Genomic DNA, 13,105 nt, shown 5'->3' with positions numbered 1-13,105 from the left:
CACACAGAACGAGAAGAGGAGAGAGGTGTTGGTGTCCATCCCTAGGGGAGGCAGAGCACAGCTAATGTCTTCAGGAATGACAGAGTCCACAGTCACTTCAAAGAAAGGTGAGCACTGAAAACATGGGATAATGATATTACAAGAACAACTTAAAGTTCCCAAACACAATGTATTTCTCTCATGTTTTATAAGCATTACCTCCTATAACAACATAGCATCTGATTTTTTCCCACCTTATAGAGGACCCAACTCTGCTAGTCAACAGCTACTAAACGGCAAAACCATCACCTGAGCCAGGTGGTCCAGCTTTAGAATGGAACCTACAGCAGCACACATTTAAGTTAACAGATAACAACATTAAAAGTACGAGGACACAGTTGTTTCCTAACTTAGCAAACATGACACATTTTCAGCACAGGCTGAAAATACAGAACTCCTGGAAAGGACAATATGTACGTGTACACACACACATACATACAAGGAGGTACAATCTTCTACTCAAAACTCATTAACATGGCAGGATAGGAAAAGACTTAAGAACATGCAAAGCATCTAAGACATACTTTTAATTTTAAAATAAATACAAGTCTTCTTTATGAAATGATGACGTCACTGATACACACCACGGGCCCCCGCTCACTTTCACAAGTGTGCGCCTACAAACATGCATGCGGAACTCAAAGGAATTAAAACGTGCCAGTGTCCAAAAAACGTTTTTTGAATGTGTCTTCATTTTCTATTATCTCTTACTTGTGCATTTCAACCTTTTTGGTACAGTGAACATGTATAATTTATACTAAACTTAATTAAGATGGTCAACATTATTCTATAGGAGCCTAGTAATTTAAAAAGCACTTCAAACTTTGAAAAACTATGTATTAAAATATTTACCTTTAATCACCATAAATACATATAGGGAGTATAAATACAAAATAGAAGTTGTGTGGTGATGGGAGAATACTGAGGGAAGGCCCTGGGGTGAGTTCAAGCCAACCTGTCAGGCAGGATACTTGAGGGTGAGAGATTATCAAGTCCACACGGCCTCGGACCTTCAGTCCAGGATGGAGAGCACTGAACAAGAAACTAAGGGTGTGATTTTACCTGAGAAAGAGCCATTCCTGACTGCTTGTTCTTCCCTCTTCTTCCCCTTCAGGGCATCTTTCTCAGGTAACATTCAGTCTTGAGACGTCAATCCTGAAAGTCAAAATACGCTGCTTAATGCTTAGAATCAACACACCCCTTCGTGTACCACAACCACACACACACACACACACAGGGGAGACCTCACTACATGGAACAGACAGACCTCTGCTGCGCACTGTCCCAGGAGGGACTCAGGATGGGAAACACCTACAGGGAAACTAACAAGTAAGGTTTCTGACCCCCTGTCTTCAGAACTCATCCTCCCGGTTAGGGCCACACACATGTTGCATCAGTGGGGACTTATGAAGGACTGGCCCGTGTCTTCAAGTCACAGACCCAGCCCTGACCAAAAGCCATGCAGAGGACAGCTCCTCTCACCTCTCTCTAGGTTAGGGGCTGGTTTCTGCCCTCAGAAACAGATGAGCCAGAGCCCTAGTCTTCAGAGCTGAACATTTGCACAGAAGGGACAAAAGGGGCTTGAGGGGAACATCTACTTTGTAACTCACAGCTCACTAATTCAACACACCACACAAAGGGAAGAAAAGAAGCTGCTAAATACTAGACTAACTCACTAAACTAGGATCATTGATGTCCTGACCAAGTGTATACTGAAATGGTCTCCAATTATTTACTGAGTACCCAAAAATGTTCCAAAATAGGACAAATAGGAGAAAGAATGCAGGCCTTATAATCTGAACTAGATACAATATATTTAATAGGGAAAACAATGTGGGACTTTTATTTAATCTAATGACTTCTGGCATCAAAATATTTTAAAATATGAGACTATCTCATATTTAGAATAGAATGATAAGAGCTGGTTTATTATATGTCACCAAAGCTTATTGCAGAAGTTAATGATTTATAGAAAAGCAGGAATTCAGTATACTATCATTTATCTCAATATGCTTTTAAAAATAGTGAATTAAATGTAAGAGGAGTAGAAAGAAAAGTGTACATTCATTAAAAGAAAAACCAACAGTTTTAATATTCCTTTAAAAAGCATCATGTAGTGACACATTCAGTCATTTGTCCCAGTTCTCCTCCCTCACAGCATCCCCAGAGAAGAAGGTGACCCACTGACACAAGTCTCCCCTCGCTGCCTGAAGAAAGGCTGCAAATGGAAACTATTCTACGAGGCAAATAATTATAGAATACACAAGTCTTATAAACCGGAGTTCTGCAATTCTCATCTGTAAAATTAAAAAGGATTAAGCTAAATTTAAACTAAATAGATTATAAAACCAGAAGTAAGTTTATCACAACTTATTCAGCCATATTCCATCACCCCATCGCTCATCCAGAATTAGATTTTCCTTCTTTCACTCCACTATCTTTCTGTTAATCTGTATCCTTTTCCTCCTCTCCATTGTTTTTCCTTTTGTTTCCTCCCTCACCTCCCCTGCTCTCTCTCCTTTTCTGTCTTCCTTTCCTTATACCTCTTTGCACAAGTCTTGAAACCTATCTCAACCTATCTCCTGTTTCTCCCTCTCCCCAGTCTGTTTCCAATCTCCATATATATCTGCCCCAACCCCCATTTCTGTGTGCCTTCTGCTCTCCAATACATCATCTTTCCTGTTACATCCCGTCTGCCACGACTCACTGACCCCCGCAGCTGGCTAGGCTCTCTCAGTGCTGTTTCTCACTCTGCCATCCCTAATCCTTCCTTCTGTCCCTGCATCCTGCTCCCACAACTCTTTTTCTCCTAACCACTCTCTCTGTCTGAAATGCCTTGACTTTTTTGTCCCACACTTCTACCAACAAAGGGCCCCTTTCCCTGTTTTGCTCCCCTTCCTCTTTCTGGAGCTCCTCCCTTTCCTGTACATTTCTCTATTTTCCCCTCTTGCTACTTTCCTGAGTTATTTTATTCTCTTTCATTTGGTCTCTTTGCAAGCCCCTCCTCCATCCTCTATTTTGCCTTCTCTTTATGGGCTGCCTCACTGATCTTTTCCCCCCTTTCCCTTTTCTATTTCTCCTCATTCTCCCTCTGTCTCTTTCTCCTGATCTTACTTACTCCCTAGTCCTGCTTTTTTGGCCTCCCCATTTACAATCAAGTCCACAAAGCTCCTGATCACTGGGTGGGGGAGGTGACACTCTAGGGACACTCCAAGGTTTTCAGTCCTAAATCGCACCCTACTGAAAAGTGTGCTCTTCTGGGACACTGATACAGGAAAAATGAATGTAGGGTGAGAGGATCGCCAGGTTCCAGGCCTCAGTTGAGTCCCTGGTGTGTTCCCCACCAAGTGTGGGTCCTTGGCTTCTTGCAGGAAAGAATTCAAGAGTGAGCCACAGTTTGAGAAAAGGTAGATTTATTTGGAGAGATACATACTCCATAGAATGCAGGCTGTTTAAGAAGCAAGAGAAAGGCCATGACGTGTGTGTGTAGGTGGGAGTGCTGTTTAAAGTAAAAGTAGAGACGCTCCATAGACAGAGTGCAGGTCCTCTTACTCATAAGGGTGAGTTGCCACCAGGTGTGAAGGTTGTTAGTTTTTATGGGCTTGGTGGCTTCATATGCTAACAAGTGGGAGAATTATTCCAACTACTTAGGGGAAGGGACTGGAATTCCCTGGAATTGGGCCACCACCCACTTTTTGACCTTTTAAAGTTAGCCTCGGAACTGTCAGGGCACCTACAGGAGTCTTATTTATCTATATTACATGAGCACATAATGAAGCCCAAGGTCTACTGGAAGTCAGATCTCCCATCGGCAAAATGGGTGAGCATGGGCCAGAGGCCCAAAGAGTCTGAATCTATCCCAAAAGTCCATCTCCCAAGACTTTATAAAGCGTGGAGTGGGAGGGGAGGTCAGAGAAGTGATTGAAGCAGGGAAACAACAGGGCAGGAGGGTCTAATGGCCTGAGGCCTAAAGTCCATAGGCGGGAAATCCTCAGAAAGATTTTACTCAAAAACCAAAGCGGACCCTCGACCCAGTAGCCATGAGCTCAGGCTTCAGGACGTCTCACCCCAACGCTGGCACTTAGCGAAGGTAGGAGGTGCGGGTGCAGGAGTTTTAACGTCTGTAGCAATCCCAAGACCCCAGCGTGTAGGACTGAGATGGTCAGGTTTAAACTTAAGACCGAAACTCACAGACACCCGCCAACCTTAGCCCCGGGTGAGCCACTTCCGGTGTGCCAGACGCTGCGCGTGCCCGCCCCTTCCGGGACCTGCTGAGGGCGGGGCCTAGGTCAAGAGCTTCCGGAAGTGGGCGTGAATAGTGTCCGGGCCTGAGCTGGGAAGCGGGGGCGGGGCCAAGCCAAGGGAGGGGCATGGCGGGGGCGGGGAAAGGTCGAGAAATGGACACCCCCCCCCCGCTCCCTAAAGGCATGTTTTTTTGTTTCCTTTATTTGCTTCTGAGTTTGGATCAGTTGAATTTTTTACGTGTGTGGACAGCCGGGCTGCTCCTTGCCTATTTTAAGTTCATGTTTCAATTTAAGGTAAAAACATAGGAGTTATGTGGGCTCTTCTTGCAAGCTATTTACACTTTTAAAGAACATCGCTAAGCTGTTGGCAGCATGTTTCTCAGCTCTAAGCCCCTACATTGTCATAAGCCATGACTCCAGAGTACCTAGGGTCTGTTTTGATTAGACTGGAATTCAAAATTTCCCAAACCTATCAAAAATATGTAAATTATATGTATATTTGCAATGGTTCTATATCCATTCCTCTGACTGAATGCATGTCATTTATGAAAAACTTATAAGAGTGGTACACAAGATAAACTGAGCTTTTGCTCCTAATTAAACATTATCCATATAAATGATAATAGAAAAGTGATGTGCTTATATAGTCAATATATATTCAATTCTATCTTTATAAATGTTTGTCTTAGACGAGTCTACAGCCTATGCATTATTTAAAACTGTGCAAAAAGAATCTGCAGATGATGCATAAACTATTTAGAATGTGTTGGAACCCAGAGCAGGCTGCCACAAAATATGCCTCAATAGCATATTGGTTATTTTGAATTAAAGTACTTGACAAACAACCAATCCAAGGGGGACAATTTGACCCTTTCCTGAATGGAGAAAATAAATTCCCCATCTGAAAGATTCCCTCCCTGTAACAGGAAGTTCAAAAACATCATCATCTCTACAGATAGGGAATTTAGAACCAGGAAGCCTCTATGAACAGATCTTGTTTCTTCTTAAATAATTTATTTCTGAAGCCAACTTTCCTTTTTTGTTTTTTTACTAAGTAAGCCATCAAATCCAAGTTTCTTTGTCCTGTCAATTCTTCTCAAATTTCTTGCTACTTGTTTATGAGAGATAAAAGCTGCCTGCTTTTGCTACCTCTTAGGTCCTGTTTCTAGGAGACATCTCTGGTTACAACTTAAATTCTTTTTTCCTGTCACTCTGTCTTGTGTCAGTTTTATTATTAGACCATCCACAAGAAATCAAGAGAAGTAGAAGGAAAAATTTCCACTCCCCAACATTTGGTGAGGTAGCAAGGGGACTGGCTGTGTGATTTTCTGCCCTCAGACAACTCTAAGAGTTCCAAGGACACCAAAGACCTGCAGGAGATTAAGATTTCTTGCCCTGTCAGGCTCCTAGATCCCTGCCCACTGGGTCTGTTGGAAGGAAAAGTGGTAAGAGTCCCTTTTCTACCTCTCTAAATTTAGATTAGCATGATAAAATATTTTGTAGCTAGTCCTTAGGACATAGTGACTCTGGTTTTGGTAAATGAGTACTCAGGCTTTTAACTGATCTTTTCCTACCAGAGATGGTCAGTTTTTCTTTGCCTCTGTCTGTTGGGTCATGATGGTTCAGAACTGCAGGCAGAGACCCTTTATAGAGTCCTGCAGATGGACTTGCCTCACAGACTGGTAAATTAACCATTCTCATAAGATTGGCAACAATATACACCTACTTGACTGTGGATTTCTTATTTACAAGCACGAGGTATTTTTGCTTTTCGGTTTCTTGACTTGGTCTACAATTTTAGAGCTTGGCTTTATGACCAGAATTCTCTCTGGTCTCTGTCATCTGGAATGTGCACTTATGGGGAGCATCTGGTGGTCAGATGAACAGACTGGGGTTCCAAGACACAAAGTCCTAAGAACCACTGTCTTTGACAGCCATTCCAGAATCAAGGGAATGTTCTCAAGGGCTCCCAGTCCATAAGGAGCATCTGTCTTACCAACCTGCAATGCACTGATAGCGCTGGAAAAGCCCCATTCCAGCAGTGCCTCCCCAGTGCCACAGATTAGCGTGTCTAGGACTAAAGGCATCTCACTGCCTCCTGGGCAGCTGACACATTGTTTTCACTACACCATTCTTAACTATAACAATTCAGTACTATTACTTTTTAGACTAATTCTGACAGTGAACTTTCTAGATCTTTTAAGGCTTACATCATCTCTTTTGAGATACCTATTTGTATATTTGATAAGCTATTAAAAAGGCATTTTTTTTGAGTTACTATGTGAAAGTAATATAACATCCCACTTGTTCATGAACAGACAGGAATCCTTAATGTACTTTTTTTTAGGGGTGAGATACTGTTTACTCAGACAGGGATCCTTTAAATTGGGTGTATTTAACAAGAAAAATGATAGCTTTCATTATAAACACCTGTCATATTGGAACAAAAGAAAGGACAAAACTGCCTTATGGAATCCCTTATTAAGGTGAAAGAACAGAAATTAGACATAAAATATATATCAAACTTAAACTCTCCTTCTTAGACAAAGAAACATTACCATCACCTTGGCAATTATCCACCCCCCCCAACAGTAAACAGGAAATAGATCACCTAGAAGTCAGTACTCAAGGGCTGATAGAAACAACTCTCTTAGTTTTAAAAATCTCCAGAAAACTAGAAATGCACTCCAGACGCAAGACATGGCCCACTTTTCTGTACCAATTCCAAAACCTCCCCTATTCCACTCAAAATGTGTACAGATATTTTAAAGGATCAGGATATTGTGGCAAAATTGTACTGTACTTAAGAAGGAAAGAATTGAATAATAAATCCTCTAACACTTATGACAGTAGATAAAAATATTCCAAAAACTCCTGAGAAAAAACAGATTTTCTTTCCTTGCCCTGTAAAGTTTTATATCTTATTCAGTCTTTGAAATGTAAACCCAGCTCACATTAACCCAGCTTATTTCAATCAGTAGAACCTGAAACTAGGGTGAAAAAAGAGAGAGAGAGAGACAGAGAGAAAATGACACCACTTTAATCAGAAAATCATAGCAGAAGGACTTTTTCCCCAAACTCCAACTCACAGCCTCTTTAAAGTTGTGTGACAAGGTCAAATATAGATCTTAAAAGTCTTCTGAACAAATAACAAGACATTAGCTGTCTGAGCGAGCACAACTAAACTTCAAGTTATTATTTATGAACTAGTGAGTTTTGTACTGTACCTGATTCATGAGTAAAGTTTAAAATTAAAACTCTAAGATTAAGTATATTTGGGTCAATTAGTAAACATGGCTTGAGACTTAGTGAAGAATTGTACTATGTGGTAGCATGTTTCCAGAAATTATGAAATGCTAATCCAGTTCACAATAGTATATTTCTTTATTTTCACTATAAAAAAATTGACATCTCCAATGATTAAGAATTCTTGGTAATAAAGTTGGTTACAGCTACTAGAAATAATAAAGAAAGTAGGATGTGTCTAGGGATTAAAAAGAGGTTAAGGTACTGAGATTTTTTTCAAGGAAATTAAAAATCTATTTTGTCCTACAACTCTTACTTCATGTAAAATGTACATAGAATATTGTAAAAGGTTTGTAAAAAAAACAAAAAGAAATTTTAGAGAAGTTTATGTGTGGTCAGAATTGGCAAGATTGGAATCAATTAACTCTATGAGTTTTAATTAAACTGTTGCAAAATTAATGTTAGTTTGTTTTCTCTCTGTTAAAGGATAAAATTATTTTCCACTATTGTTCTGGGCTTAATGAGAGATTGTGAACAGCCTTTTTCTAGTTTTAATGTAATCTGTCTAAAAAACGCCAAAAATTCTGTATGTTGTCTGTATCAGGTCATTGATGACTTAGAAGTAAAGAAATAAAAAAGGATCTATTCAACATTTTAAAAGCTAAAGCTTTTTACAACTACGTAACTTTCCCCATTTGCCTGTGACGTGTTTGTTACTGTGATTAAATGGATAAGTAATGACTGTTTCAGTGACCCATAATCCCATTTGACCAAGTGTTTTAAGGTTTTCTTTCTTTCTTTCTTTCTTTTTTTTTTTTTTTTTTTTTTGATTCTTTAAAAAGCTTTCCAAAAGAAAATTCTAAATGAAGTCTTAGCAATCTGGGCATTATTGAGGCTTTCAAAGGAATTCTGAATTATCTCAATTTTTTTTTCTTTCCTCATAAAAGAATGCATTTAAACTAATTATGGTTCTTGTCAAATAAATGGTGATAACACTTAACCAGTTATATTATGTGGGCAAATGATATTATATAAGTGTTGTAGAAATTATACGAGACTCCTAAAATTACCATATGTCCTAGTGTAATGTTATCAGTCATAACTCTAGTAATTTTCTTAAAATACTGTTCATCACAGAGATAACCAAATTTCCAAGTTAATTCCATTATAGTAAATCAGGTCTCTAATAACCAACATTTAATGTCCTTAATTTTTACAGACAATATCATTTTTTCAGATGTTTCATAAGATCTTCCTGAAAATGTGTTTCATCTTAGAAAAACTTATGAAAGTACTAACCAGTACTCTAGAATAAAATGTTCTCAGCATCTTAAACTGTACTGCTAAAAAGGGTTAGAATTTAGGGACACTACTAGAAAAACTGATGGCTTCATAATTTCTGGAAAAAAAAACAGATTATGAATTCAGCACATGATACTAAATGAACTGAGGAGGAGGAATACAATTTTTGATGACTTTTTATTGGAAACATTGCTGATTCACAGCACCTCCCAGACTCACACCTCGAGGCATCGCCTCCTCATCAAATGTCACACCTCTGTACAGGTGGCCCCAGTTTCCTTGGTACTAGAACCTTGCATTTCAAACCTTCAGGCTTCACCTTCTGGTCCTCTAGTTTATGAGACAGTGACACCCTTTCTCCCCACAGGGGTCATCTTCATTGGTCCAGGTCTGAACCTTCCTTTTCTAACCAAAATCCTTTTATCTCCTGGCAACGGCTCATTAATAAAAAGTCATGGACACTTGGTTTACTAAAACTCTCTTAACTTCCTTTGCCTCTCCATAAAAGTCTTCACCATCGGTTGCCAAGTGGAGAACTGTGCATGGCTCACCATGGTTGTAGACCCCGAATTGTAACTCTCTACAACCCTCAACTATCAGCACACTATTTATTTCAAGTCAACATTTTGATGGCCTGTACAGGGAGGGACCACAGAAGACACGTGATGGCCTCAGGGCTGGTGGGCAAACAGGGGCAGTGCCCACAATTCAGTCCATTATAATTCATTACCTTTTCTTGCTGACCTTGGAGTTTGTAGGTACATCTTTTTTTCTGCATTTGAGCCCATACCATTCTTAAAGCTCTCTAGGCATTATTCAAAATCAACTTAAATTTTTTATCTTTGTATTTAAGACCTTGTTCCGTATTTGAGGACTTGTTTGGCACTTCAATCAGATTTGAGATCAGAATGTTTTACTGAAACTGGCTAGTTTTCAGCCTATTTCCTTCAGAACAGGGGCTTCTTGTCCTGAAGCTGGTTAGCCTTCAACCCATTCCTTCAGGAACAAGTCTTCTTTCTCTGAAATGGTGCCGGGGTTTTCAGCCATGATCCTACCCTTTTGGAAGGCCTGACGTCTAAACACTGGCTAAAACAAAGCCTTCTGCCTGGTTCCTCCCAGACCATGCTATCTTTTTGGCCCCAGCAGGGGTTGCCTTGTTGGCTGTTTGAAGTGAGCTTTCTGTACTATAAGCAATTAAAGCTGGTTGGAAATTGTCCTCAACTGTAGAGAAAAACCACTAAGAAATGGAATACTAATTTTCTAAGCATTATGGGGGCAACACACACACACACAGGATAATTTTATGTTTAAAAACTGAGGTCCTTTCTCATGTGAATTTCTTACTAAATGGATCAACCTCACCAAAGGCAAATTACAGTACCAGTGGTCATTATAGGAATTTTAAATCCCTAAATTTAATTTCCTTAAAACCAAATTGGACTACCATAACTCAGAAATGTCCAGAACTTAGTGGGATGCTCATTTTGATGCTTTACAGTGTTATTTGGAGTCTAAAATTGCCTCTCTGCAAAATAAAATTTTAAGCAAACAAATGATTAAAGACAGATGAAATGACTATGGAAACCACAGGCTCTGCTCCCGGTCCGTCTTGTCTCTCCTTTGGCTCCTTGTGGTCAGACTGCATCTGCCACCATCTTCTTTCTTTCCTACTATGCCCACCGATGCCTCCACTATACCCTTACATCTACATACAACTCTCTCACTAAACCTCCCCTTTTCAAACCTTCAATTCATAAAAAGAGAAAAATGGCAATAGTTCTGAAACACAAAAAAGTGAAGCACAATAAAAGAAGGTTTCCTTCTATTTACTTTTGCTGTTTTCCAAGAGCCGCCTTCCAGAGCTACCAAATACACAGTGAGACACATGAAATTCCCTGCCAGGCCTTTACATGTCACACCTCAGTATCTGCTGCTGCATCCATTTGAGTCTCTGTCTGCCTCCAGGGATCAAGGGAAAAAGAGCGTTCTCTCAAACATTACAATTGTCCCTTTGGAGACGATAACTACAACTTTTAGTGGCTGCTTTGCAATTAGCAACTAGGCGGGGAAAAACAGGTTTTCACAAATATTCTCAGTTCACCAGGCCTGTCTCACGTTGCAGCTACAGGTGAAAAGATAATTGCAATTTGAGGGGCGGGCAGGTCACAGTATCACATTCCATATCTAGGGGTCCGGCTTCCTCCCTCCCTGTCACAGGAGGCAACCAGAGGAAGAGAGGTGAGTATTTTCTATTTCAGTCTTAGAGAAAGAATCTGCAAGAAATGAAGGTTGTTAGGATCTGGGTAAGTGATCATAAAGGAAAAGGAATTCTTCTGCTTTAAATTGGTCCAGTGTCAAAGAAAAAGAGGAAGAAACTACTCATTTTCATTCAGAAATATATCTGCAGCAAGTTTACTTTCCAGAAATCACAGAGTACTTCTTCAGGGTCACTACATGTGTGCCAACAGCACCTCCATGATTAATAAAAACTAGAATAAACCTACAGGAATGATCTAATCTTTGATAGAAACAGTGTATATGATGGACAATTGCTAAAAATAGAAATACTTTCTCTGACTCTGGGTGTATGAAGTGCTTAACAAAGACATTGATGGATTCCCACTGTAAACATCCATAGTTGGCTGATTTGATCAGACCGATTTCCATCAAGTTAGGGAAGGGGAATGTTACACAAAGGTAACTTCAAAAATGGGTTTCAAGTACCACCTATCAGGCACAAAAGTACAGTGTGATCTATTCTCTGCTTTCAAAATACTCTCACAGATCCAAGCTCTACAGGTCATTTTATACAATAAAAAGATACCACTTTTTTTTTAAATTTCATTTTCTATGCAGGTGATATATTAACATTTCACAAATATTGACCTCCTGTTAATACTTTTATTGTCATGGTAATTAATGTATCAGTTTATGATTTGAACTTAGACATATTTATTTTCTATGCCACACGGCTTTTCACATGCTGATATTTCAAGTGTCATAGTCCAGGGCATGACAGAGTCATCAGTAATTCCTCTGAGAGATATCTTTCCAATCTTGTGTAAAAGCAACTTAGTATTTCTGTTGTCAAACCAATAAAAAGCTGAGAGTGAGTTTTTAAAATGCCATGGCATAGAACACATATTCAGTTTTTCCACATTTAATTAAGATACATAAAACCTTATCCATACTTGGTACTGTCCCATACAATAAACAAAGATAAATGGAATCTTGATACAGAAATATTTTAAAAAATACCAGAAAATCTAAAAGGAAGGGATGAGGGATGAAAATACATAAATATAAATTTGTCTTTTACTTAAAAAAATAACTAACTACCTTTGTAAAAATATCATCTAAGTGTGCTGTGATTTTAGCAATTTAATCAGGTTCTAATCTCCAGCTTTTTCATAAAAAGGCTGTAAATTTGGACAACTCATTGAACTTTATAAGCCCCAGTGCTCCTAATGTTCTGAATTTGAATACTAGTAATGACTCTTAGATGAATTTAGGATGAATGCTGGGTTTATTAAAGACATAACTTTTATACACTATCCCAGGTTTTGCAAAGGTCTTCCAATGTTATACACTGATCACTCAGACACTTGTTTAAAAGAAAGAAATATAATTACTTTTCAATGGGAACTAATGCACACGAAGAATATTGATTGAAGAATATCAATTTCACTTGATATGATACACGGAGCTCTGTCTCATATCTCCAAGCAGGAATCTCTGGTTCAGAAGAAGAATATTTTCCCTGGGACTTGACAGAATGGCCATCAATCATCTGGCAATAGGAGTGATCATTTCATTACAGACTGTAGCAGGACTTCTTGGGAATTTCTGTCTTGTTTACCATTTTCTTTTCCTTTACTTCACAGGAGGCAGATTTAGGTCCACAGATTTGATTCTCAAGCACTTGACTTCAGCCAATCTCTTAGTTCTTCTTTCCAAAGAAATCCCAGAAACACCAGAAGCTTTTGGATTGAAACCTTTCCTTAATGACTTTGGATGCAAACTTGTATTTTATATTCAAAGAGTGAGCAGAGATGTGTCCATGGGCACCACCTGCATCTTGAGTATCTTTCAGGTGATCATGATCAGTCCCAGTGGCTCCAGGTTGGCAGAGCTTAAGGTAAAAGCTCCCAGGTTCATGGGCACCTCCAGTATTCTCTGCTGGATCTTCAGCATGTTTCTAAATATTTTGGTTCCTCTTTCTACAACAGACAAGTTGAACATGACAATAATCACAGAGTATATTGATCATGGCT

The 13,105-nt window shown here is 39.3% G+C and overlaps 1 long non-coding RNA gene across 2 annotated transcripts in view; it reads right to left on the bottom strand.

Annotated features, from left to right (window-relative positions):
• Positions 1-13,105, bottom strand: part of LOC116666032 — a 52,953-nt gene that overhangs the window by 18,072 nt on the left and 21,776 nt on the right. For both annotated transcript variants that reach the window (XR_004322884.1, XR_004322885.1), the window contains exon 2: positions 1,102-1,194. This is a non-coding gene — a long non-coding RNA (uncharacterized LOC116666032). The remainder of the gene's footprint in view (positions 1-1,101; positions 1,195-13,105) is intronic.

The sequence above is a fragment of the Camelus ferus genome, chromosome 9, assembly GCF_009834535.1.
Source record: "Camelus ferus isolate YT-003-E chromosome 9, BCGSAC_Cfer_1.0, whole genome shotgun sequence".
Lineage (NCBI taxonomy): Eukaryota > Metazoa > Chordata > Mammalia > Artiodactyla > Camelidae > Camelus > Camelus ferus.
This window is presented reverse-complemented; position numbering and strand designations above follow the sequence as displayed.